General features: G+C 41.1%; 1 protein-coding gene, 2 long non-coding RNA genes and 1 pseudogene across 3 annotated transcripts in view; 2 read left to right on the forward strand and 2 right to left on the reverse strand.

Annotated features, from left to right (window-relative positions):
• The window catches only part of NFE2L2 (nuclear factor, erythroid 2 like 2), a 143,876-nt gene that overhangs the window by 49,543 nt on the left and 67,008 nt on the right, over nt 1-27,325 (reverse strand). The gene's annotated exons all lie outside the window — the stretch shown is intronic.
• On the forward strand, nt 58-25,986 carry LOC121471372. The gene is made up of 4 exons (XR_005982670.1): nt 58-177; nt 14,587-14,868; nt 15,808-16,059; nt 25,691-25,986. It is a non-coding gene; the product is annotated as an uncharacterized LOC121471372 (long non-coding RNA).
• LOC121471371 lies at nt 574-6,323 on the reverse strand. The gene is made up of 2 exons (XR_005982669.1): nt 4,108-6,323; nt 574-946 (listed from the first exon to the last, which is right to left on the reverse strand). It is a non-coding gene; the product is annotated as an uncharacterized LOC121471371 (long non-coding RNA).
• Nucleotides 24,757-25,341, forward strand: LOC121471370 (annotated as a pseudogene).

Here is a 27,325-nt window from a genome sequence, read left to right on the forward strand (position 1 = left end):
CCCCTCTGAGCATGGAGCCCGAAGCAGGACTCGATCCTACAACCCTGAGATCATGACCTGAGCCGAAATCAAGATTCCAACACTCAACGGACTGAGCCACCTAGGTGCCCCTGTGCTAAAATTTTAAATGAAGTTAGAGAAAGTGACATTTTAACTGTTTAGAATTTTCCTATCCAGGTATGTCTTTCCACTTGTTCAAATTTTTGGGGGGCCCTTTGGTTTTGTTTTAAACTTTTCTACATATAGAGCTTTTATATTTCTTGTTAAACTAATTCCTAGATATTTTCTCTTCTTTGTTGCTACTTTAAATAAGGTCCTTCATCTTTTGTCTTCTAATAAGATATTGTTTGTATATATTACATTGATTGGTTTCTGTATATTATTATTTTTTTTGGTTTATGTATATTAATTTTGCATCCTTCTACTTTACTAAATTTTCTCAGTGTTTCTAATAATTTGTCACTTGAATTTCTTGGGCGTAATCATATCACCTGCAAAGAGTGAGTATTTTTTTTTCCCTTTTCCATTTCTATACTTGAAATCTTTATTGTGTCTAATTGTTACTGGTAACACCATCAGTAAAATTTTAGATAATAATGGTGATAGAGATCATGCCTAACTTTAGTGGGGCTGCCCCTACTGTTTCTCTCTCAAGCAGAATGCAGGCCTTTGGGATGACATAGATTTTATCGCGTTAAAGAAGGATTCAGCTGTTCCTATTTCAAGTGCTTTGCGTCAGGTTCTTGAAACTGTGAGCATTTTCATAAACACCAACCATACTAAAACTATTCTTCTGACGTATTGGTCCTCCCACTGTCCAGTCTCTTGCTGATGTCTCTTGTCTCTTGTTGTTGATGTCTAACCAGAAGACAGAGGAGGAGGGTGTCCCTAAGGGTCAGCTTCCCAGAACACAGAGCAGGGTGGAGAAGAAGGCCTGATGGGAGATCTGAAAGAGCAGACAGGGTAAATCTAGTGCAGAAGCCAAAACCAGATAACAAAACACTCTCTTTATTAGTTGGGGGGAAAAAAAGATTATTATAGGTTGTAAAAAGCAATTTTCCTGAAGCAGCATCACCGTCTGATATCCATAAGAAAAGTGTGGGGCCTCAGTATTAGACAATTTTTTTTTTGTAGAAAGCTGCCAGTACTAATCTTTTCCAGGTCTCATGCTAGCAGGCCCATGGCCTTAGGTCAGGACTAAGCCTCTCGGATGTAGCTCTCCCTACATCTAGTGCCTTATTTTTAAAACCCTGCCACTCCTTCCTCAGATCTAAAAATAATGTTTTAGTGCAATGGCCATCAGACAGGTTAGTTGTCAGCACCGGAACCAGACACTATATCTTCTGGGAAGGATCCAGCAGAAGACTGCCTTTTCACCGGCACCCTGGCCAGTCTCCAGGGGTTTTTGGTTCAGGCCTACTTCAGATGCCCCCGTGCATCAGCAGGCTTGGCCTTGAGAGCAGAGAGTTCACCTGACTGCACCCCGTGATACCCTCTCCAATGGACTGGTTCCTTTCTGCCAGACATTTGGAAAGTGTTCCAAACTCCGTAGCAATCCCGGCCTTCTACTGCACCAGCTACATATTTAGGAGACATCATGGGTCACAGGGTTGCCAGATTAAATATAGGACACTGAGTTAAATCTGAATTTCAGAGAAACGATGAGTAAATTTTAGTATATCACAAATATTGCAAGGAAGGGACAACCTTATACTAAAAAAAAAAAAAAAAGATCTATTTTTTTTTTTTTAGATCTATTGTTTATGTGCAATTCCAATTCAGCCAGGCATCCAGAATTTTTCTTTGCTAAATCTGGCAACACTTGCCACAGAACTCTTCCCAAAATAATCCTCCACTATGCTGCCCGCCTCCTCCCCCCATTTCAAATCCTTCCACTGGAATTAGGCTCACCAAAGTGGTAAGGCAACCTAGAAGGAATATTAACTGTACAGGTCACAGTTAAGATCTACTTTCGAGGTTTTCATGTCTGACTTCAATTCCCATTAAAAGTGATGAGTTCACTTGATCAATAAATCTGTTATTTGGGCACTAAGAAGGACGTTTCAGGAGTGGCTGAGAACAAGGGAGGATCATGAGATATTTAGATCCCAGTAGGTGTGTGTAGGGGGCAGGGGCTGGGGGCGGAGCTTCAAGTAGGGCATGCAGACAAGGGGATATTAAAGACAGCTTGTACTGTCCTGCCTCACTGGGATCCTGCATTGTTCCTCCTTTGCCTCCCTCTTTCCATCCCTTCTCTATTCAACACCCACTCACCCCCACATTTAGGACATGAACTAGAGGCTGGATGCTGGAAAGCAGGAGGCCTGGGGACGCTCGGGTGGCTCAGTGTTTGAGCGTCTGTCTTGGGCTCAGGGTGTGATCCCAGGGTCCTGGTATTGAACCCCACATCAAGCTCCCCACAGGGAGCCTGCTTCTCCCTTGGCCTGTGTCTCTGCCTCTCTCTCTGGGTCTCTCATGAATAAAGGAATGAAATCTTAAGAAAAAAAAGCAAGCAAGCAAGCAAGCAGGAGGTCTGGTGGGGAAGACAACTGCCAAGCAACCAAGAGCTGGTGGACAAAATAGACCAGGAAGAGAAGTAAAACTAAGAAATGTTTAAAAACGAGGTGCATGACATTTGAGGGAAAAAGTCCAACGTTAGCCAAGAATGACTGCTTATTGCAGGATTCAAAACCTCTGAATGACAAAAATTCTGAAAAAGGAAGTGCTGGGGCACCCCTGCTGACCCTTTTCCCTGCCCAAGTACTTCTGCATTCAGTCCTCCCTGCGGACAAACAGGAGCAGCCCTCTCCTTGCAGACTCTGTGCACTGCTCGGCCATGGCTTAGGCAGCAGCTCATCTCTATATAGTGAGTAAACCAGACCTCAGCCTAATTTTCACAGACTGGCCCAATCAAACCAGCTTTCCCAAAGGCTGTGGCCCCAAGAGGCTCAGGGTTCAGTCAGGAGGCAGATACAACCTTACCCTCATGGCTGTTCCTTGTGGCATCGTGTTCATGCCTAGACACCCATCACTCCGGCAGCTCACCTTGGTTAAATTGTGCCATGTAAATTTGTGTTTGCTGTTATCTTCCCACCGGGCATTTCTGAGCCATCAGAGCAGCTTTGAAGCCCCTGCTGCAAGGGTCCTGCTCAAGTCTCACCTGCCCAGAGAAGCAGGAGAAGCAGCAGGAGCACTGAGGCTCCAAATGAAGTAGAGAGGCCCACTAGTCCTGGTTCATCTTAGACTCTCCCAGTCTGGGCATCGAAAGTCCCACATGCCAGGAGATTCTCCAGGCCCAGGCAAACTGGGGTGGTTGGTCACCCTCAAAATCAAGATGCCAAGGCTTTGGCACCTGAATGTTTCCTCAGCTGTGAAATGCTGAGATTGGCCATTACAGCTTCTAAAGCTACTGCCACATCTAACAGCTCGTGACTCCCTGGCCTCATGCTCCTGACCTCACCCATCAGCTCTCAAACAAAATTCACTTGATCCAAGCCTGGAGTTCAAGTAATCTGATGATAAAGCTAATCATTGGTGTGTTAACAGGAAAGGATGATGGTGTTCACAGAAGAATTTTAACAATGGCTCTGAGAGGAAGACGTGTGGCTGTAGCCCAGGGGCTCTAATGGTGGGAGTTCAGCTGGGGAGATGGGGTATGTGGCTCTGTGTCATCCTGGAAGGGAGATCTTTCCAGACAGACATTTTGAGGCAGCCAGCCTGAGAGAGCTGGTTTGATGGGCTGGTTTTAGCTGCACAGAAGGAACCGTAGCCACAGGCAGGGCATTCCTGTCTGACCTGAGCCAACTTTTAAATTATGACGTGAATAAAGTCAGTAGTTGAAACCAGAGACCACAGAAGAAAGGAAGTAGTCTACTGATTGCATTATTTATTTTTTTTTAAATGCATTTGCCGTGAGCCCCAGTTTATCATCTGAAATATGGGTATGCAACTATCATTTTGAGGTACTTGAGAATTCAAACTCTGGCATCCCCCCTGCTGGCTCTGTAAGAATGGGCAAGTAGTGGATTGAATCACATAAACTTGCCAATATTAGACCTTCTGACCTGCAAAAACAGGAATTCCACATGGTTAAGCCTAATAACTTACTGTCTTTTCCTCAGTCTCCTCATGTATGAAAGGCGGATAAGCACCCACCTAGAAAAGCGTACAGAGAGGACTAGGTGAGAAGGTGCTCAGAACGGTCCCTGTCACACTACCTGCTCAGTGGCGTCACACTATACTGCTGTGTCCTCTGTCACTAGTGGCAAAGAAGCACAGAGAGCTCACGTATTCCATCAGCTGAGCCTAGGGGGGCGCCCACACTGTTTTGGGATGTGGAGCACTGACAGACCAAGGGAAATGGGTCACCTTAGCTGAAAGTAGAACTTCATTCTCATCCCAGGGTTAGGAGAGGGCAACAAGCTTTATACCTCAGATTTTTCAGTTGTTCTCAGAATTGATGTTTTGCTTTTTCTCTCAGGATGCAACGACCAATTCTAAAGCATAGCAAACGGCTTTTATAATGGGGTCTTGCTCAGCAAAATTGGGATCAATCTTCAGCCTTACACCTGTGTTTGTAGCAACCACACAATGTGGCCGTCTTATTCAATTTGATGATATACACAAATACGCATGTATTGTGAAGCACAAACAAAACAAATGAGGTAGCCTTGTCATTAGTGGAGTATAAAAAAGTTACATTGGATTTCTTCTCTCAATAACTAACAGGAAGCAATAAAAAGAGAGGAAACAAAACATTTTGCTGCAGTACTGTCATTATATAATTAAATAACATTTATTAACTTAAGCAAATTCACTTGGCTTTTTATAGCTCAAGGAATCTCGGAAATAGTTTCCTTACATATAATGAGGAAGTGCATTGTTAGGTCTCTTAATATGTTTCTTCCCTATAACACTTCTGTGTTTTGTCTGTTCTCTGCACTTTCATTCCCTTGACACTAAGGTGATCTGTTCACAGAACTGGGAACACTGTAATTCTTAGGTCAAATGATAGTTGAGGGAGGGAGCCTTTGGACTCCAAGGCCAGCACCTTTCTACTGTGCACATCCCATTGATATATCATCAGAAATCTAAAAAGGAAAAGAAAACAACCTTAAGCCTGGCTTGTTTAAATTCCCTCTCAAGCAGGCCTCCTTCAAATGTGAGAAAGTTCAGCTCCCAACATGTATTAACAATAGGGTGTTTATGACAAAATGCCTGGTTGTGCCCATTCATGGCTTTGCTCTTTGAATTAATTCCTTCCTGATGACAAAGGCTGAGCTTTTGAACTACTGGGTCTGGCTAGGCAGGGCCTTTTTGCTGGGCTTGGCTCTCTTAAATGGGTAGAAAAGGCTTGGTTGGACACCTGGTATTCTGTGGCTGCTAATTATACTACAGTTGTTACTGTGCATAACTGAACTTCATTTTTTGACCACAAGCCAACTGTATTCTTTAAAACAAACATCTTTTGAAAGCCCAGTGTGCTATGAGATGATTTTAAAATCTACTTCACCCACAGGATTTGATACCAAACAGAATTTTTTAAATGATGTTTTGCTTTAATGCAGCATCTCTTCACCTCATTTGGTCTAAGTTCTCCAGCTTTCACCAGCAGTAGGTGATCCTTCTACTTTCGCTGTCGGAAGACTTCCTTATTCAGCACTGTGGGTGTGCTTACCATACGATGACCTGTCCCCCCTGGGACCAGATTTACTCTAGGGTGTGTGCCAGGGGAAGTGATAAACACTAAAACCTTCAGAGAAACAAATCACCTTTTCCGCATTTGGAACACTAGTAAATCATCCACTGACAGGCTTTTGAAACTGTGAGTCTTCCTCTAAAAAAACCAGGTTCTCAATTTTTTTTTACGTTTTATTTATTTGATAGCGAGACTGAGAGCAAGAGAGAAGAGAGAGAGAGAGAGCCAGAGAGAGCAAGAGAGAGAGCCCATGCGAGCACAAACGCATAAGTGGGGGAAGGGGCAGAGGGAGAGAATCTTCACGCAGACTTCTCCACTAAGCCCAGAGCCAGAACGGGGCTCCATCTCCCAACCCAGAGATCATGACCTGAGCCCAACCTAAGAGTCTCCTGCTTCACCGAGTGAGCCACCCTGGCTCCCCCAGGTTCCCAATTCTTAAGTGAAAACCTGATCACCAACAGTGTAGGGTCAAGTTATCAAGGGTGGAGCCATCAGGTTGAGGTGGGAGGGGAAAATGTACCTTTAAGGACCAATCAGGGATGCCTGGGTGGCTCCACTGTTGAGCATCTGCCTTTGGCTCAGGATGGAATGGAGTCCCACATCGGGCTCCCTGGATGGAGCCTGCTTCTCCCTCTACCTATGTCTCTGCCTCTCTCTCTGTGTCTCTCGTGAATAAATAAATAAAATCTTAAAAAAAAAAAAAAGACCAATCAAGCAGGAAGGGGCTTAATCTGCGAGTTCCCCCAATAGAAGAACTCCCATCAATGCTTCTTCTCCTGTTAGTTTTAGGAAACTGATACAGACAAGGACCTGATGAAGTTAAATGTGATACACATGTGATCAAGAAATTTTTTTTTTCTCTTGGTAGTTCCCTATCCCCACATCCATGCTTTGGATTGCAGGCCCTTGTCTCACTGCCTTAAGGTAGAGGAATGCTGTGATAGGGTAAAAAGTGAAACAACAAAACTTCTGTGAGTTGTGTTTTGTATTATAAAAGCTCTCAGAGGGCTGGAGAGGATTTGGAATATAGCCAAAGGATTTATAAGGAAAAGATCTGAGGAGAGTGGGGCTTTCTTGGAAGACTAGAAACACTTCACTGGGGTAGGAGGAGAGATGGATGAAAAGCGAGAGAGCAAAGGCATAAACGGGTCCTTCCTTCCTACCCTGCCCTTCTACCTCAGGAAGACAATGAGCCCGGAGAGAAGAATGGCTATGTGGTGGGCACCCACGGAACTTCCCAGACCCTGGAGTGGTTCCAAAGTAGCAGGGAGCTTCTGGACACAAATGGGCCAGGAGAACAGGAAGGAGGCACAGATACATCAGTATCAGCGGGAAGACTAGAAGGAGCTGTAGACATCTTGGTTGGTGCCTCCTCAAACCTGACTTAAGGAATAAATGGATCTCCAATAATATGCACTAACCTGTGTACCCATGCTGCATCCCACCCAAACTTAGATATACCCTCAAAGGTAGAGAAATACCAAAATGATGGAAGTCATTGCTAACACCTTCCAACATAAAGCCAGAGCTTAGAAGATAAAGTAGGTTGATTGTAGTGGAATAAAGATATGCTTCTGGCAGACTTGTGTTTGTGTATCGAGATCTGTGCCTAATCTAGTTTGAGCTTCTGTGGAAGACAATGTGGTATAGTGGAGAGACACTAATGTGACAGAGGGCTCTCCACTTAGTAATATGTGACTTTGGAGAAGTCATGTAACTACTCTGGGCCTCAGGGTCCTCAATCTATAAAATGTGTATAATAATACCTGTCCTGACAACTCATAATGCTGTCGTGAGAATGGGATGCTACCTGTGGGTGTTATTAAATATACCACAAGGCAAGAAGCCAGCCTAAACAGTATCAAATGCAAATCACAATGAGAAGAAAAACCTTATGAAATAACTCCAACCTGTAGAAGCTTGTGGAAAAGACTCATCAATTTCATTTTCTCTTCCTGGCACATAAAAGATAACATTTCCCCACATTTCCCAGGCTCCCTTGTGGTTAGGATGGAGCCATGTGACTGGGTTCTGCCTCTGAGATGTAGCAGAAGTAACAAATAGTGCTTGTAGACTTAGCCACAAATCCCCCTGTGTGGTCTTATAAATACTCCCTTCTCCCTTTGTGGCAAGTGCTGAGGTCATATGTTGAAGCTAATGGCATTTTATTTTATTTTAACTTTTTAAAAGAGATGTTATTTATTTATTCATGACACACACACACACACACACACACAGAGGCAGAGAGACAGGCAGAGGGAGTAGCAGGCTCCCTGCAGGGAGCCTGATATGGGACTCGATCCTGGATCCCAGGATCAGGACCTGAGCCGAAGGCAGACACTCAACCGCTGAGCCACCCAGGAGTCCCAAGCTGATGGGATTTTAAGATGAATTGCCAAGCCACCACTTGGAGGAGTTGCCCAAAAGAGCTCCCTTCCTACACTGGATTGTGATGTAAGCTTTTTTCATGTTAAGTCAATAATTTTTTGGGGTTATGTGTTTATGTAGCCTATCCAGCCTATCTTGACTGGAGTACGTATATATACGTATATATATGTGTGTGTGTGTGTGTGTGTATATATATATATATATATATATATATATATATATATGTATGTATATATGTATATATATATACAACGAGATGTCTCTAGGCATGGGAATGCCTCAGTCAATATGTTTCCTTCCATATTGTGAAGAATATGTAAACATAAGTTCAGCTTGTGCTCTTCTTGAGGAAAGATGTCACAAGCACAGGTCTTAATGACACTCAAGTCCGTGTCTGGTTCGCTCAGTGGAAGCACGTCACCCATAGTCCTGGCTCTGAAAGACACCAGGCCCTCCGTGCTACTTCACCACGGCTGCTGCGGTTGTAGTGCCTTGCATGATCACTGCACCGTCTCAGCTGGGAGACAGCCTTCTCTCTCCTCATCTCAAACTCTCCATGGACACTCAGCATTCTAACAGGGAGGACCCAGGAGATACTCTCCGACCTAGGCAATGAGGAAACCTGTTCTGCAGGGAGCACAGCTCTTACTAAATGTCTCAAGGCAGTAGGTTTTCCGTGTTTGCTTATTATGACCTCCATTCCCCGAACAGTTCCAACATACATACATTTGCAGCTTAACTTCTGCTCAAGCTACCAGACCAATGGGTACTATTGACTGTACTCAGAGACCAAAACCTCCCTGCAGCCTGGAGGCCGTCCAACTGCAGACAGAAGGACAGTAATGTTTTCCCCCAAAACTATACTCTCTTTGTCCAGGGCTGGCAAGAGAGCCCAGTTATCAAGGCCCCGGGCTTCAAATTTCCTTTGCCGCATGCCTGGTCATGCCTGGTCACCACCCTCTCTCTGGGTAAATCTTTATTCTTAATGCCTTTGCACCATTGGGAAGGATCTCTAGGGAGGCCTGGTCACTTCATTCCTTAACAAAGACTACCGTCTTTTGGACCAGTTAGTTGGCTTCGATCCATGCCAGAGAAGCCTGTGGTTAGGGGATATTAATTCATATAAGCCTGCATTATTTTTCTTTTCTTTTAAGCAGGCTCCAACATGGGGCTTGAACTCAAAACTCTGACATCAAGGCCTGAGCTGAGATGGAGAGTCAGACACTTAACTGACTGAGTTGCCCAGGCGCCCCTCTTTTTCACAAGTTTGCATCACCCCATTGCAGTTATGTAGCATAAATTACTTAACCAGTCCCCTGTAAATAGATGTTTACCCTTTTTTTTTTTGTCACTATAGGTATTCAAACAAGTCAAACAGATCTATCAGATAAATTCACTCGGTGAAATTGCTGGATTAAAGATCACGTCCAATTTCTATTTTGACCCGAACTGCCAAACTCCCTAGGAATTAGGAAGAGGCTGTAGAGTAGCAGAGTTCTGCTGCAGGCTGCTTAGGGTCAGCTACTGGCTTAGCCACTTCACTAATTGTGTAACCTGGGGTAAATTCAATATGCTTATGCCTTATTTTCCTCATTCATAAAATGGTGACAAGGGGAGTTTTTTCCTCACAGAGTTTTTATAAAGACTAAAGACTAAAAGCACTTGGGTGGCTCAGTGGTTGAGCATCTGCCTTCATCTCAGGTTGTGATCCCAGGGTCCTGGGATCAAGTCCCACATCAGGCTCCCCATAAGGAGCCTGCTTCTCCCTCTGCCTGTGTCTCTGCCTCTCTCCGCCTCTCTTATGAATAAATAAATAAGATCTTTAAAACAAAGACTAAATGAGAGAATACATGTGAAATGGTACAATACCTGAAACAAAGCAAGGCCTGGGTAACTCTGACACAAAATAGAAAATACAAAGTCAGAACAAGACAAGCAGAAGACAAGCAGAATCTCTGGGACAATAGGGGTGCCTGGATGGGTCAGTTGGTTGACTCCTGATCTCAGCTTAGGTCTCCATTTCACGGTCATGAATTCAAGCTCTGTCTTGGGCTCCACGCTGTACATGGAGCCTACTTAAAAAAAAAAGAAAAAAGAAAAAAAAAGAAAGAAAGAAAAAAAAAAAAAAGAACCCCTGAGACAATGGTGGGCGACCTAGATTATCCCATCTTGGTTAGGCCTCTCTGCTTCCATGTTAACACTGATAGTCTCCAGTGACCCCATATTTGGTTACCCATTGTAGGCTGCATTGATGGGGTTTGTGTTACAGGGCATGGTATGCCTAAGGGGTCTGGTAATTTCACCAGGATTAAGGGACTTCCCTGAGGGTCAGGCTGATGCCTTCACTTTGGTCCTCCACAAGGCCTAAGAGTGGGGGTTCCAAAGGAGGCTCCAGAGGACTGATGTGCCAAGTGTGAGACTTAATGCTGATGACATGTATAGGAGGTTTGCCTGGGGAAGCTGGTGCTGAAACAAGTAAATTGCCTAAGATTACACAAAAGGAAATGTTGGAAGTAGAATTAGTGTAAGAGAAAGTATTGTCTTCCCATTGTGGGAAACAGTCTCCAGTTCTCTCTTACTACAGGAATGGTATTGGCCATGTAAAGAAATGATGGTGATGATAATGAGGATGACTCTGACAACAGCAGCTATGTAGTATCAATGGAACACTGTGGACCAGGTGTTATGCTAAGCATTTTATATGGATTATTTTACTTAATCTTCACATTCCTTGATCTCTAGTAACTTCTCCTCATCAGTCCCTGCAAGGCCCCTCTTATTTTATCTATCATCTATCTATCTATCTCTTATTTTATTTATTTATTTACACCTCCTCCTATCCTCCTCCCTCTGCCTAGAAACAGCCATTTTACTATACTTAATTTAATGTGTATCTTGTTTGTGTGAGTTGTTGCAACACAGGTTGTGTTGTTATGCTGTGCGTGGTTCTTCATCCACTTTTCCAAGGGTAGCAAGGCCTGTGTCACCATTATGCAAGACTGCTGATGCTATAGGTTGCTGCAAAATGCTTGAAAAGTTATACTAGACAAGTTAACTCACACACTGTTCTTTCTTTCTGTACCCAGCAAGACAATCTGAGAACATGAAAATCATGCAGTGTTAGTTCCATTTCCAACTAACAAGTTTGGGTTAGTTTAGATCTTGAAAGTTCAGCAAAATGAAAGGATAAACTAGAGCCCAGTGGAATTCCAAGCTCGGTTAGAAGTATGGCTCCCTTTCTCTACATTTGCTCTTCTAACCCCAGATTACCTCAAATAACAACAAACCATGTAGATATGATGAATTTGCCATAAAATGACCTTAGGACAAGTCCCTTAGCCTCCCCCTTCCAACCAGAGTAGCATCTTAAGCCTCAGCATAGGACCAGCTCCAGGTACATTGGAGCTTTAGTAAAGCACCTAACTCACATATTGAAGTCAATTCCATGATGTTCTAAAGCCAAAAGTATAATTAAATCTGTATAAACCAATATAATCATCCCAAACTCAGACCCATTTGAGGCCAAAACCCCTTTCACTATCCCCAAGGGTTCAAAAATTCTACCTGCATCCCTGTCACACTGACCCGCCCCTTCTCCCTGTATTTCACACTATTCTTCTTTTCTTGGTTGAACCATGTTCTCCAAAAACAATATGTTGAAGTCCTAACCCCTAATACCTCAGAATGTGACCTTATTCATAAATAGGGTAATTGTAAATGTAATCAGTTAAGATAAGGTCATACTGGAGTAGGGTAGGCCCTTAATCCAACATGACTCGTGTCCTTATAAGAAGGCCACGTGAAGACACAGAGACATACGTGAAGGTAGAGGCAGAGATTGGAGTGACATACCTACAGGCCAAGGAACATAAAGGAATGCCAGCCATCACCAGAAGCTAGGAGAAAGGTGTGGAACAGATTCTTCCTCATAGTCCTCAGAAGGAACCAACCCTTCTAACACCTTGATTTTGTACTTCCAGCCTCTAGAGCTGGAAGAGTATAAACTTCTATTGTTTTAAGCCACTTAGCCTGTGACACTTTGTTAAGGCAGTCCTAGAAAACCAAGACAAGGCTGAACAACCCTTTCTGAGCTTGGCATCCATGGGGAGACATTTTAGCAAGGCTTTGACCAGCATCCCCAGGTCATCACCCTGCCTTCACTGTACAGCCAATCCTGCCAATCCCAACTCTGGACAGATTGCAACATCTAATTTCTCTGCTCCCATCCACAGGTTATTAAGGTGATAGTGAAATATGATGAATTGGTTATGTTACAAAGTCATTGTCTCCAACTGCAACTTACCCAAGCACTCTTTAATCACGTTGAACTAAGCATCATGGAGATTCTCAACTGGGCAAGGGAGGGTGGGTGGTTAGAAGAACTCATGGTTTGAAAAAATTTTTGCCTCATTGCTTTACTTCATTTAAATTTCTTGGGGCACCTGGCTGGTTCAGTCAGGAGAGCATGCAACTCTTGATCTCAGGGTTCTTAGGTTCAAGCCTCATGCTGGGCATGGAGCTTACTAAAAAAAAAAAAAAAGAAAGAAAGAAAAGAAATGAAATGATTTTTAAAGGTATTTTAAACTTCTAAAAACTAGAGGTTTTTACAGAAGGTAGGGAATTTTTATGTTTTGCAAAGTAGTGTAACGGTTTATAACATTTCCCTTTGTGCAGTATCACTTGTCTGAGATTAGTAAGCAGGAAAACTTGGATTCGAATCCAGGTCAGCCTGACTCCATTCTATTCCACAAGCTGCTCCAATAAAATTATTCCTTGAAAGATCACCAGTTGCCATCTGGTTGCCAAATCTAAAGGTCTTTTCTCTCATTGTTTGTTCTCAGCTCCTCTGTAGCATTCAAAACTGGTGACTTCCTCCTCTCTCTTGAAATGACCTCTTCTGCACCTGCTGCTCTTCTAGACTTTCCCCTCAATAACTGTCTTTCCTCTGGCTCTACTTTCTCTTCCCTTTCCTCAACATGGTGTATTCCAAGCACATATTCTCTGTCATCTTTTGCCCCGCTCTCTGCACCCCCTTGGTAATCTCATCCAATCTCCTGTTTGCCATCTACTAGCATAACCTTGCAGGGCATCTGAAAATCCAGACCTGAACTTTTCTCTCAAGGTCTATTTCTCTAGCTGCTTCCTGGACATCATTGCCTGATAGTCTCACTTCTTTAAACTCAATATGACAACAAATGAACTCACTGCATTTCTCCCTCCAGACCTGCTAGGTCCTTACTCTTACTTTCTTAAGCCAGAGACCCCTGTCTTTGTCTTGTCTTCCACATGCAATGCATGTCAAATTTATTAAGTTCTGACCACTCCAATATCTCATTTCTTATATCTCATCTCTCTCTCAGTTCCCAACCACCTGTGCCTTCATTACTAACACTATATGGATTAATACATTAGCAGTCAGCAAACGTCAAATATTGCTACACACCCATCTCTCCTCCTTCCAATATGCGTCATCCATGGTTGCCAACTCAGCAGTGAATGCACAGTTGTGAGTATGCCACTTTTCTGCTCAAAAACCCTCAGTGGCTTCCTGAGGTCCAAAGTATAAAGTTCAGATTCTATTATTGCCTGATATATCCCCTGAACATAATTTCAACCTACCATTAGAGCTAATTTTTTCACCATTCATTTTCCTTTCACATGCCCTCATGCCAGCTGAACTATTATTTCTGTTACAAACACTCCACTTTCATACCTCCTTTTCTCACCACCTTTGTTTATAGTCTATCTTCGGGGACTACCCTCCTTTTTTGCATCTCTTCATTTGCCAATACTACTTTTTCTTCAAAGCTCAGTTACAGTGCTACTTTCATAAAGCCATTTTTTATTTTATTTTTAATATTTATTTATTTATTTATTTATTTATTTATTTATTTATGATAGTCACAGAGAGAGAGAGAGAGAGAGAGAGAGAGGCAGAGACATAGGCAGAGGGAGAAGCAGGCTCCATGCACCGGGAGCCCGATGTGGGATTCGATCCCGGGTCTCCAGGATCGCTCCCCGGGCCAAAGGCAGGCGCCAAACCGCTGCGCCACCCAGGGATCCCCTCATAAAGCCATTAATGAATGCTTTGCTTGTCTTTGCCGCCCTAAAAACGTTATTGTTCCAGTCTCTGAGATAAAAAAAATTTTTTTTAATGGATTTATTTGACAGAGAGAGAGAGAGAACAAGCAGGGGGAAGGGCAAAGGGAGAGGGAGAAGCAAGCTCCCCGGTGAGCAGAGAGCCCAACTTGGGGCTCTATCCCAGGACCCGTGGACCATGACTTGAGACGAAGGCAGACACTTAACCAACAGAGCCACCCAGGCGCCCCAGCCTCTGAACTTTTATAGCTCTTTGCCTAGACCCCTGGATACCTAACATTTCCTTTTGTATTTAAAGTTATTTGTATTAACAACAGACATCCTTAGTTAAAATCTTAAAGTACTATTTCATTTAATTCTCCTAATCACTCTAAGAGGTAACAACTATTCTCATTTTGCAGGTTAAGAAAACTGAGGCATGGAGGGATTAAATAATTTATTCAAGAATGTGTAAGTCCTGAAGCCAAGGTTCAAATGAATAGAGCCCCAGAGCCCACATTTCTCACCACTGCTACACAAGACACCATTGTGGTTTGCTAGACAAGGAGCTCCTGGAGGCAAAAATCCTTATATGCTCCATCTTTGCATCTCCCAAAGTAGCTAATGCCATTCATTGCACTTTAAAGAAGCTCAGTGAAAAGAGGCACAGCTTTGGTCAAATGTTCCCTTTCTCTCATCAGTAGGTGGGTAAATTAGTGACTATTATGTGGTGTTTGATGCACATACTGCAGTTCCATTCCCCCCACTGAACTCCCTCCCTGTTTCTTTTTGCCCCATTTTTGTGTTCAGCCCATGGAGAAGGCAGTGTTCTTGGGAAGGGTAGCAGGGACCTGTTTCCACTCTGAGAAGGCCTTAGACAAGTTCTGCTGGGGACAAGAGACTTCCTGAGTGGTTCTCAGGCAGCGGCCCTCTCTAGCTGGCATATGCTCTACAGTTCACAACCTCAGGCAATTCCAGAGAATGAACCTTTTGAAATGAAATAAACAGAGAGGAATGGGACCTTTTATTATCTCCAGATGGGACTGTGCAGCCTTAGAAGCTCCAGAAATAATTCTGCAATGCCTGGATCACACTTCTGTTATCTCCCAAAAGGAAAGAAAGTTCCTTTCACTGAGAAGTGGTAAATTATGTTAATTAAAAAGCCAACGTGGATTAAATTCTGCAGATTGAATCTCCCTTCCCCCCATCCAGATTTTTCTGGTTTGCTTTTTATTTAACTTTGCATTGCTTTCCCCACTTTTAAATAAGATATTGGGCTGAGTTGGAACACACACACACAATTGTAAAACTGTTTCTGACTTATTACCCAAGACTTAGATGTTATTTTAAAATGAGGATGAAACGTGGCAATGAAATGTCCTATTGGAAAAGGAAATATGAAAAGCATATCTGTAGTATTTTATTTTTTACTGTTCGTGGTGGCCAGCTGGGCAGCCTACACATAGAAGGTGCCCGGTAAATATTTACTGAGTGAATTACATACTTAATAATTTGGGGCTGTAACAATATAAAATAGAACTTTAAAATTGATGGTGCCACCTATTGGTAAAGATACAAAATTTAAAATGATACCTTACATAATAAATTAATATTTCTCAATGATTTGTTACTTATTCCCACAGAGATTCTAAGAGATATTGAAGAGCTAGAAGGAATAGCTTGCCTGATCCATGCAGACACAAGACACCAATGTTTTCAATTGGTTTGCTCTGTACTGGGCACCTATTAAAAGCTCAATATTTTGGAAGATGCCAGAGAAGTAAAGACATGGGCCTTGACTTCAAGGAGAATCCTATCTAGTTGGAAAGAAAAGACCTCCTTCGTGAGAACAATCAACAAATACATCAAAACAACAAATACCCTGACATCAAAACGTAAATATTCACTCCATATATATGGTTACATCTTCTATATTATGTAGCAACCATACTTTTTGGACAGTCCAGAAACAAGTTTGTTTTGCTTACCACTTAACCCCAGGCCTAGCACACCACTCTCCCTGGCTTTAATAGGCAGTGATAAACACTACTGAATAATTGAATAATTCAAATCTCATGACTAAATATGTGTAGCTTATAGAATATTTTAAATCCAGACTGGCAAACAGATAAAAAAAAATCCTGGGAACACAGGAAGTCCTATGGAGGAGGTGGGGTTTGAGTTGTGTTCTGGAAAATTCCACAAGGAATTTATAACCCAATACAGATGAAGCCATCAGTGCAGGCAGCACTCCTGTAGTCATAGTTTTGTGTCTGAACTGAGATTTCTGTAGTTTGCTATGCAGACCCATACCTTTTCCTCAGCCAGTGACTAGGTTTTTGCTCAATATTGGTGAAGTCCAAAAGCAAAGGAGAAGAGGGCAGCTGGTGGTGGGTAGTTGCAACACTGTAAACACACGTTTTACTCCTGAAATTTTAAGAGAGGAGTAGTTCCTGGGGTATGCACAACCTAAATATGTGCTCCAAAGTATTCCTATAATATTTGACAACATGTATCACGAGTCTTAAAATGATCATATCTTTTGACCTCGTACTTTTTCTTCTAAGAAAGTATGCTAAGGAAATAAGCAGAAATGTGAACAAATGCTTTCTGGAACAAAGGAAAAATCAGTACTCAATATGGAAACAGTTAAGTAAATTGTTTGTTTTGTTTTGTTTTAGTTAGGTAAGATAATTCTCACATGATCTGAAAGAATATGGCACAAAGTTGGGGCACCTGGATGGCTCAGTCAGTTTAAGTGTCTGACTCTTGATTTTAGCTCAGGACATGCTATCAGGGTTGTGGGATCGAGCCCTGTGTCCACATTCCGTAGGGAATTTGGTTGAGACTCTCTCCCTCCCTCACCCTCTTGTGCCCCCTCCCCATTCTCTCCCAAATAAATAAATAAATATTTAAAAAAATATGGCACATAATTTGTATATGTTATTCCTGACTAGAAGGAATATAGGAATTATAGCTTGTTTTGCTTTTACTCTACTGTAAAAATCTTTGAAATTTAGCTTATCCATTCTTTTTTTTTTTTTCTGCTTTCATTGTCCTTGGCTAGGTTATTTTAAAACTTCTTAGAGAAAGAGGTTAACATGTGGAAAATTGATAGTAATGCAAATATTTCCTGTTGTAGCTATGTAAATGATTCCATTAGTGCAATGCAAATTAATTTTGTCTCATAAAAAATATATTTTTCCATAAATCAAATCCATTTGAACTGGTTATAACATCTTACTGGTTTCCTCATTAACTAATGAGTTAAATAAAATCTTTGATATGTGCTCATTTTATATTTATAATTTTTTTAAATATATTTTTTAAGACTTTTAAAAAATTTATTTGAAAGAGAGAGAGAGAGAACAAGAGAAAGCATGAGCAGGGTGAGGGGCGGAGGGAAAAGCAGGTTGTCCACTGAGCAAGGAGCCTGATGTAAGGCTCAATCTAGGGACCTAGGGATTATGACCTGAGCTGAAATCAAGAGCTGGAAACTCAACTGACTGAGCCATCCAGATGCCCCTGACTTTAACTTTATATAAATACAATCATATGGTGTGTACTCATTTGTGCCTGGCTTCCTCTACTCACTATTGTGTTTGTGAGATTTATCCCTGTTGTATAAAGTTTTAGTTCCTTTATTCTTATTGCTGTGTGGTATTCCATGATGTGAATAGATTACACTTTATTTATTCTACCGCTGACGAGCATTTGGATTGTTTCTGGTTTGGGCTATTATGAATAATGTGCCTGTGCACATTTTTGTACATGATTTTTGGTGAAAATATGAATATATTTCTATCACATGTGTTGATTTAAACTCTGAAAAAAACCTCAAAACTAAATAGTCATTTTCCCTTTTTCCTCTATAAACCATTCAATCAATATGCAATTCCTTTGATAAACAAATTATTTTAAAATGTAAATGTATTCCAGAAGAATGAATCCCCACTCATGCCTTATTATGACTTTGTATAATCTGATAAAATCAACAGCTAGTTGAGAAGTTTCCCCTGGTGCTGCAGGGTGTGAGGAAATCTGGGTGAGGAAAAAGGAGTAGGAGATTTGGATGTGATAGAAAGGCAGGGAGTGTTGGAACTTGAGGGATGGGGCCAGGGAGAAGGAGGCAGGAGAGGGAAGATACACTGACTTTTCCACTCACTCAAGGTCTTGGCTGTTTCCCTTTGAAAAGAATCACTCTGAAAATCATTAATGTGATTTATCTGTTTTAAAGAGTTTATAGTTGGCAAAGTGCTTTCATATCCATGACCTTATTTGATCTTGCTCTCACGGGAAGGTTGGTATTTTCACAACTGTTCTTGTTTTAGGTGCTTAAAGCTTAAAATTGGATATCACAGTTGGACGGGGAAGATTCCAACTCTTCCCACGGAGGCCAGGTTCCTTAAGCTAAGCACATCTAGTTCATCCTTTCCACGTCAATCTGCTATCTCCCTATTCAGTTCCTATCTCAGAAGTAGAGAAGGAAGGAGGAATTAAAGTATAGGAGGAGCATAAAATATGCCTTTGACATCTCTCTTATTATCAAATATTGCACATTGTAAGGGACATGCCGGAGGTCCATCATATGTGTTTAAGGGGCAAAAAGAGTGATAGAGACTTGCAGAATCTACACTTTGGCCTTCTGCAAGTGGGCATTGAATGGACACAGACAGTGGGGTAGGGTGAAGTGGGTGAGAGTGAGGTGAAGATCCTGGATGGGCCCAACCCAGCAGGCTTGGTAGGGATGGGACATGGGAATAGTGGTGAGAACAGCATTGGAGCTGCTGAGCAAATCCGAACTGGAGTGAGATTTTAGCATAACTGAAGTTTCGGGGGGAAATGGTGCAATGGATGGGATGTTGAAGACAAGTTGTAGTGAGTCTGGGGGTGCAGGTGGGTATTAGGTAAGTAGTTTGGCAGCAAGTCTGAGATCGTGGAGGTGATGAACAAAGAGGCCCAGGTTAAGGTGTGGTCAGGCATCTCAGTGAATCTGAGGAGAGAGAGACCTTTGTCTCAAGAAGGATTTTCAGAACTTTTATCTGTACTTGCAGCTGTCTCAGAGTCTTCGAATATGGTTCAGCTGAGCTTACTGTAAAGCACCCCCAGCAGTCCTAACCGCAGATGACACAGGAGGTGGCTGTGGTGCAGGCCTCCTATGGACAGTCAGGCAGAATGGGATTCACATGAAAACCCCTGACAGCTATTCCCCTGTGTCTTTTGCTTCAGTGCTCTGAGAAAGGATTAAGGTTGATCCATGCCAAACCTTTCAATGGGCTCACTCTCACTTGGCAAGCAAATTGTTGTTGACAGCTTCTAGGTGTGCATTTTCTTAGAGATGGATTCTATGCAAGAAAAATGAGATTCTTGTTGCCAAGGTATTAATTTAACAAGTAAACAAGTTACAAAATGCTAAAGAACATGAAAATGTTTCTAGGCTTCCCACTGGGCTCATCAGGAACCGCTTGTCTGCTACCTCCCACACTAAAAAGGCCCAATAACATCACTGTAGATAGAGTGTTATATCAGTTTCCTAAAATATATATTTCAAAGCTTACTGTTATCCCTTGGGATCCCAGCATGTATACCCATAAGGAGTCTCTCATCTAATATGCAAAATAAACAAAGAGTATGTTTTCCATTTTAAATCTATAAAAATAAGGGACTGCAGGAGATTCACTAAAGTGTTCTGCATCACATAATAAGGGATTATAACTGGATCCTGGGATGCCTGGGTAGCTCAGTGGTCGAGTGTCTGCCTTCAGCCCAGTGTCTGTCTTGATCCCAGAATCCCAGGATCGAGTCTCACATGCAGCTCCCTGCAGGAAGCCTGCTTCTCCCTCGCCTGTGTCTCTGCCTCTGTGTGTCTCTCATGAATTTATTTAAGTAAATCTTTAAACAAACAAACAAAAAAACCTGGATCCTTAACTTGTGATTAGGTATCTATATCCAAGTATCTTTCCTCCCCATAGATAATATACAGTCTTGGAGTCTTACTTTCTACAGACATGAACCATTAACCCCACAACTAGGTCAGGCTATCAGTTTGGACAGATTTCATCAGGGCTTGGCCCCCTGAAAGACCAGGCAGCCCTCAGATGCTTCTTACTCTCTTACTTCTAAAGTATCCAAAGGATTTGGCTATCCCACAGGCCTCTGAGATAAGTGCTCGATTGCCCTTCCAGGATTTCAAAGTTGTTCTTTGGGGACAGCCCAACCCTGATTGCTCAATTTTGCAGGCAGCAGCACAGATTAATCATCGGTATGTGAGTTCCTCTTCTATGCTCTCTGAAGTTTCTTGGATGACTTTTTAATTTATAAGATAAAGTCGTAGCCTCTTTATTGTTTCTGCTACAAATGGCATTTCTATGAATATTTTAAGTCCCCCCCAAATTATCCTACTGATGAATATAAATATGAGTTTCTTTTTTTAAAAAGATTTATTTATTTGAGAGACAGAGACAGAGAGAGAAAGAGAGAGAGAGAGAGAGAGAGCTTGTGAGCATGGGGGAAGGGGCAGAGGGAGTCAGAGAAGGAGAGTCCACAAGCAGATTCCCTGCTGAGCGTGGAGGAAAGGGGCTGGATCCCATGACCCTGAGATCGTGACCTGCTTCGAAACCAAGAGTTGGCCGCTCAGCTGACTGAGCCACCCAGTTGCCCCTATGAATTTGAATTTCTTAAAATTTCATGAAGCACTTTACATAAGACAAAAACAATTGTGGGACTAGTTCTTTGTTTCTTTTTTTCTTTCTTTCTTTTTTTTTTTTTTTTTTTTTGTGGGACTAGTTCTACACACCATTAGCACAGATTGGGATTGGATGAGTTTTGTAAGGCATAAAATTGGGATGCTTCAGTATCTTTTTTTTGTTTTTGTTTTTTAAAGATCTTACTTATTTATTCATGAGAGACACAGAGAGAGAGGCAGGAACATAGGCAGAGGGAGAAGCAGGCTCCCTGTGGGGAGCCTGATGTGGGACTTGATCCCAGGACCCCGGGATGACCTGAGCTGAAGGCAGACACTCAACCACTGAGCCACCCAGGCATCCCAGGATGCTATAGTATCTTATTACTAAAAAAGTGAATTTGGGGGGCAGCAGGAGAAAAGGAGATAGCTCTTGGAGTTGGGTCATGAAACCTGTTGCCTTTGGAAAAAAGGAGCCACTGGGTGCCCACCAGCCAGGTAAAGGTGGAATAGGAGCTACCAGTACTGTTAGAAAAATTCTTTTTAATACAGCCTTCTTATTAAAAAGAAAGACTTTCAGGGTGCCTGGCATCCAGCCCCGCAGCCGGCTCCTTGATTGGTGGGGAGTCTGCTTCTGCCTCTGTCCCTCCCCTCTGCTGGTGCTCTCTACCTGGCTCTCTCTCTCAAATAAATAAAAACTTAAAAAAAATAAAAATAAAAAGGAGACTTTCTCATTTCAAATAGAAAATATGACAAAAGAGAGAGGGAAAGAAAACAAAAAACATCTTAATATGCCACTGATTACTAATTTCTGCAGTGTCTTTCCATAGTTTTGGGAATTAACTTCTAAATTCAGGGCAGAATGATAATTACCCTTGAAAATAAGTTGGGCAGCTCTGGTGGCTCAGCGGTTTAGCGCCGCCTTTGGCCCAGGGCGTGATCCTGGAGACCCGGGATTGAGTCCCACATCGGGCTCCTTGCATGGAGCCTGCTTCTCCCTCTGCCTGTGTCTCTGTCTCTCTGTTTCTCTCTGTATCTCTCATGAATAAATAAATAAAATCTTAAAAAAAAGAAAGAAAGAAAATACCCTAAGTCACTCAGGTTTGGAACAGAATGATGCTTCCTCAGTTGAGCAGCTAATGAAGTAGTTGTATCTATAAGCCATGTTATTTAAATGTAAACCAACACAAATAAAAGTTTCTGTAAGACTAGAATCCCACTCAGCATGACTAGATACTCAAAGCATGAAAAGCACATGAGATCAGGAATGGATCAGATTCACATTACCTCTTTCATAGTTACTTTGGGTTATGTTCAAGCTAACTGAAAGGAAGGGAAGGCAGAAATCACTGTACTGTTTAAAATGTTCTCCCTAGCTCTCCCCCTCCTCCTTTCCTTCTCTACTCACCCTCTTTCCTTCATTCTTTCTCTTTTGCCACCTACTCTTGTTAAGTTTAGGTGAATCCTAGTGAAGAAAATGCCAAACGTGATACTACGGTATAACACGTTTGTATTTATCCCTTGATAACTTTTAAAGTTACAAAAATACATACATATTAATGAAAACAATTCAAATAGTATGAAATAAAAAGTAAAAATCTTTTTCCATTCTCTTGTCTCATTCTTTGGCATTCTTTCCACTTTGAGAGAAGGAGTAAGACTGTGTGGGTTTGGAGTGAAGCCAGGGGAAGTTCCTTTTTGCACTTTTATAAACTATGTTCTTTGTGAGTGTGTGTGGGTTTTTTTAATTAAAAAATTTAAAATATATTTTATGTATTTATTTGAGAGAAAGAGAGAATGAGAGAGAGAGAGAGAGAGAGAGTTATCGGGGGAGGGGCAGAGGAAGAGGGAGAGAATTTCAAGCAGACTCCCCACTGTGAGGGGAGCCTGATGCAGGGCTTGATCCCATGACTGTGAGATCATGACCTGAGTCAAAATCAAGAATCAGATGCTTAACCTACCAAGCGACTCAAGCGCTCTGTGAATGTGTGTGTTTTAAAATTATTTTAGTGGGATTTGCAGAGCAAGAGGAGATGAAATGCATCTTCTCAGTCTACCATCTTAAACCAGAAGCTTTAAAAGCTTATAAAACCATGCTTATATTCACACATTTATTTATTTATTTACTTACTTACTTAAAGATTTTATTTATTTATTCATGAGAAACACAGAGAGAGAGGTGGAGACTCAGAGATGCTCATAGGGAGCCTGATGAGGGACAGATCCTTGGACCCCAGGATCATCCCCTGAGCAGAAGGCAGATGCTCAACCACGAGCTATGCAGGCATCCCACATTTATTTATTTTACAAAACTGGAACCATTGAGCACATATTGGTTGTCATCAGTGTTTGTCCTTAATAAACTTTAGAAATATTATCACATTAACAAATATTTATCTGTTACATTAAATATAAATAATACACATCCTATGGATGTATTTGATAAACTCTTATTATTGGATATGTAGGTTGCTTTTACTACTTCCATATGATGAATATAGCTTGGGTGTGTTTTGGGTAGTTTCACTATAAACATTTTTGCATTACTGCAAATATTTTCACTGCATAACTAATCAACCATAAGGCAATTTTGTCATAAAAGATAAAATTATGAAAAAATCAGAGAGGGATATTAAAAAGGACATAATGAAACATGAAAAAAGTTAATAAAATTAATTATTAACTTTTTCCTTCTTTAAGAGAGGTATCAGTATTCCAAGTACCAGGATGTATACTTGTAACTGAGCTTTGTACTGGGTTGTGAAAGCCTTCTACATGGTTGTTTGTTCTTTGCCTATTGTCATATGTTCCAAAGTTCCATGGGAAATGTGGAAGAGATGCTAACTCTGGAATGCATTTGTTACTGAGCTTTGTTATCATTATAATTGATATGTTATCATTTTCTAATATAGTCTAGTATGCAATCTGGCTTTATACTCTCTTATTTCACACTTTTAGTAAGTGTTATTACTGTATTTTCTAACAAGTTGATATATGTATCTACCATTTTAAGACCACCATGTCTACTCATTATTGTATAGACCATTATGAGAGATAGCTAACACTTACATAATATAAAAATCAGAACTTTGTCAATGGAGAAATGAAACCAAACTGTCAACCAGTTATTTTATTTTTCATAGCGAAGTTACCTTACAGCCAATTATTATGGGGTGAAAATGTGGCAAAGATGTTTATGGCAAAGATGCTTATGGCAAAAATACTGGGCACAGTTGAGATGATCTGCCCTGTAAGTAGCTCAGTCTTTGCATATATCCTTAATTATTTCTAAAGAGAGAGTTTTGAAATTAAAATTTCTCCTGAAAGGATATGTGCAATTTTAGTCTTTGAGTGTAAATGTGTATTTGCTGTTTTTACATTTTAACTTTGCAATCTAGAAGCTAACAATGAATTTAGCTTATTAGGGTGGGACACTAGTTAAAACTTTTTTCATGTCAAGATCTGCCTCATCTTCCAAAGTGGGAGTTCCCAGCACTAGGCTTGTGGGGGTGGAAGCATGATCCACCTCCTTCCAAAAACTGGAGTGAGTCACTATCAGCTTTCTTTTCTCCACCCTTACATCCCAGCCTTTTTTTTTTTTTTTTTTTAAGAGAGAGAATTTAGCCTAAGGGTTCCATTGGATTGGAATTGGAGAGAGGTATCCGTTCTGGGTCTTCTTGCTTGGAGATTGGAATTATCTCTTAAAACGGAGCATTCTTAAGATAAACTCTTATCTAAAGGCTAATTGATATCTTAAGATATCTTAATAAATTTAACAAAGTAAAAAGAAATCTCCACAGAAACTATTAGCAATAAAAACAGCTATTTAAAAAAATAATGACCCTTTTTTGCTCTCAGCCATATTGGTGGCTGCTCTTGGTTGGGGCTGTCCCACAACTAAAGCAGGAAAATGGTGACTTGCAAAGAAGAGAAGTCACTGGAGTTGATCAACTTCAGGTTCCAAGTCATTATGGAAGGTGAAAAGTGAGTGCTGGGGTACAAGCAGATTCTGAAAATGGTCAGATGTGGCAAAGTGAAACTGGTCATCCTCACCAGCAGCTGCCCAACCTTGAGGAAATCTGAAATAGAATACTGTGCTATGTTGACCAACACTGATGTCCATCACTACAGTGGCAATAATACTGAATTGGGCACAGCATGTGGGTAATACCACGGATATCTTTGATCCAGGTGATTCTGATCTCATTAGAAGCATGCCAGAACAGACTGGTGAAAAGTAAATCACACAAAATTTTTCTTTAATAAAACTAGCCAGAGCTTGTTTTTTTTGTTTTTTTTTTTTTTTGTTTTTTTGTTTTTTTCCAATGAAATGAACTTGTGATGGGTAGTTATTTTGATGGTAAGATTAATGTGAATTCTTATCTGGGTAGATTCCCCATCTAATTTGTGTTCCTTCCCATTTGAACTATAGACAGACCATCTTGGGGCATGACAAAATCCAGCACATGGGTATGCACACATACCCCACCACCCACACTCCTCTTTCTGTTTTTCTTGCTATTGTTACTATCATATCACCATCATCAAAGTCTAGCAATGCATTTAAAATATGTAATGTGATCATTATGACTGGGTCAGGACATTTTCTAAGTTATAAAAGCAAAGGAAATATAAAAATGAATTTTCAAAATATGTAATGGTATATATTGTTTTAAAATTTATAGAGCACTTTCACATATCTCACTTGATCTTATAATATTCCTATTAAATATATATTAAGATTCCCTTTCACAGATAACAAAACTGAGGTGGATGGAGGCTTAAAAATTCTTCAAGATAAAGTTTAAGGTTTTTTCCATTTCAGTACTCTCTCCTTCCTGCAGGTTTTGCCCCCAGGCATCTCATCCTACTGAAATTGCTCATCATCTGAGGAGGAAGCAACAAGATGAACTGATCATTCTCTGGGATCAGGGATTTTATGTTTCTTCTTATGAAGTCCTGACATTTGGGTTTCCATCAGGAGCATGGACAGTGTGAGCAGGTTCCCGTACCAGACCTACATGAAAGAGTGAAGCAGGGATCCCTGGGTGGGGCAGCGGTTTGGCGCCTGCCTTTGGCCCAGGGCGCGATCCTGGAGACCAGGGATCGAATCCCACGTCGGGCTCCCAGTGCATGGAGCCTGCTTCTCTCTCTGCCTGTGTCTCTGCCTCTCTCTCTCTCTCTCTCTCTCTGTGTGACTATCATAAATAAATAAAAATTTTTTAAAAATCCATATAAAAAAAAAGAGTGAAGCAAATGCTTCTGAGTTTCCTTCCTCTAGGACTAAACTCATGGTCACAGAAATACAAGCTAAGATGTTCCAGTAAAACTAATTCCCACAATGGGTCATCTTACATTCAGCTAATTAGGGATAACTTTTGAGATCAATAAGCATAATTACAACTTTGTAAAAACACTTCAGTAAGATCTTAAATGATTCCTACCAGAGAGTTCCATTTTCCCCTGAGTGTATAGAAGCACTAATTTGCTTAAGCTGAAACATCTACTTCAGTCTGGAAGAGTAAAGAATAGAGAAAATACCAGAAGTTTCTCTTTAAAGTGGCCAGATTTACAACTTAAGGTACCCAAGAAATACAAAGAAGTTAACATGGTTTCTAATCAAGGAAAGTAACCAGATTGGGACCCAAAATTGTTTTGGGGAGGGACATGTTCATATTTTTCTATAAAAAACTTAAGCTTAGTGGTTGGGTACCAGACTTATTCCTAAAACCTATCAAAACTACATTGACTCTGAAATGGCACTTTCAATTTTCTGAAGATTCATTCCACCCTCATGCTAATCCTTGAAGCCTTGAGAGTTGGGAAATAGAGACTTGAGGCCCACAGGATCCTGAGGAAGATTGTGGGTGAAGGTGAACCCTTCGGGGTTCAGTAGCTCTCAAATGAGCATAAGAAGAATTATGCGACTTCTGGGAGATGACCCAGAAGAACCATCAAGCACAACAGACAGCTGTTTATATGTCTGAGTCCCAAGTATCAGATTCATGGTTAATGACTGAAAAACGAAAAAAAAAAAAAATGACTGAAAAACGTAGCTTTCTTTCTAATTAATTTAAATTCCATTTGTGTTTCCTATGAAAGGGACTTTGTTATTTCTTTTGCTTTCTATCTCATTCAGTCATCAGAATGTGTATTGGACATATTGGTGCCTAGAAATACTTGCTTCATGAATTGAATAAGAAGATTAAGATAACTGGTATGTCTCAAAATGCTGGGTCTCTTTGCAAAGATAAATTTGAACACAAGTAGAGATGATAGCAAGAGGTTTGTCTAAGATCTGAGAGGCAGAGCAAGGGTGGGCAAATGAATTATTAATGAGTATTCATACAAGAGTAAAAAGAATCAATCCATAGCAAAAGCTTTACCACTAATGAGATATGAGGGCTTTGGGCATATTACCTAACCTTAAAGTCCTCATCTATAAAATGTGGGTAAAAATAGGAACTATCATACTGGAT

Source organism: Vulpes lagopus, chromosome 11, assembly GCF_018345385.1.
Source record: "Vulpes lagopus strain Blue_001 chromosome 11, ASM1834538v1, whole genome shotgun sequence".
Classification (NCBI taxonomy): Eukaryota; Metazoa; Chordata; class Mammalia; order Carnivora; family Canidae; genus Vulpes; species Vulpes lagopus.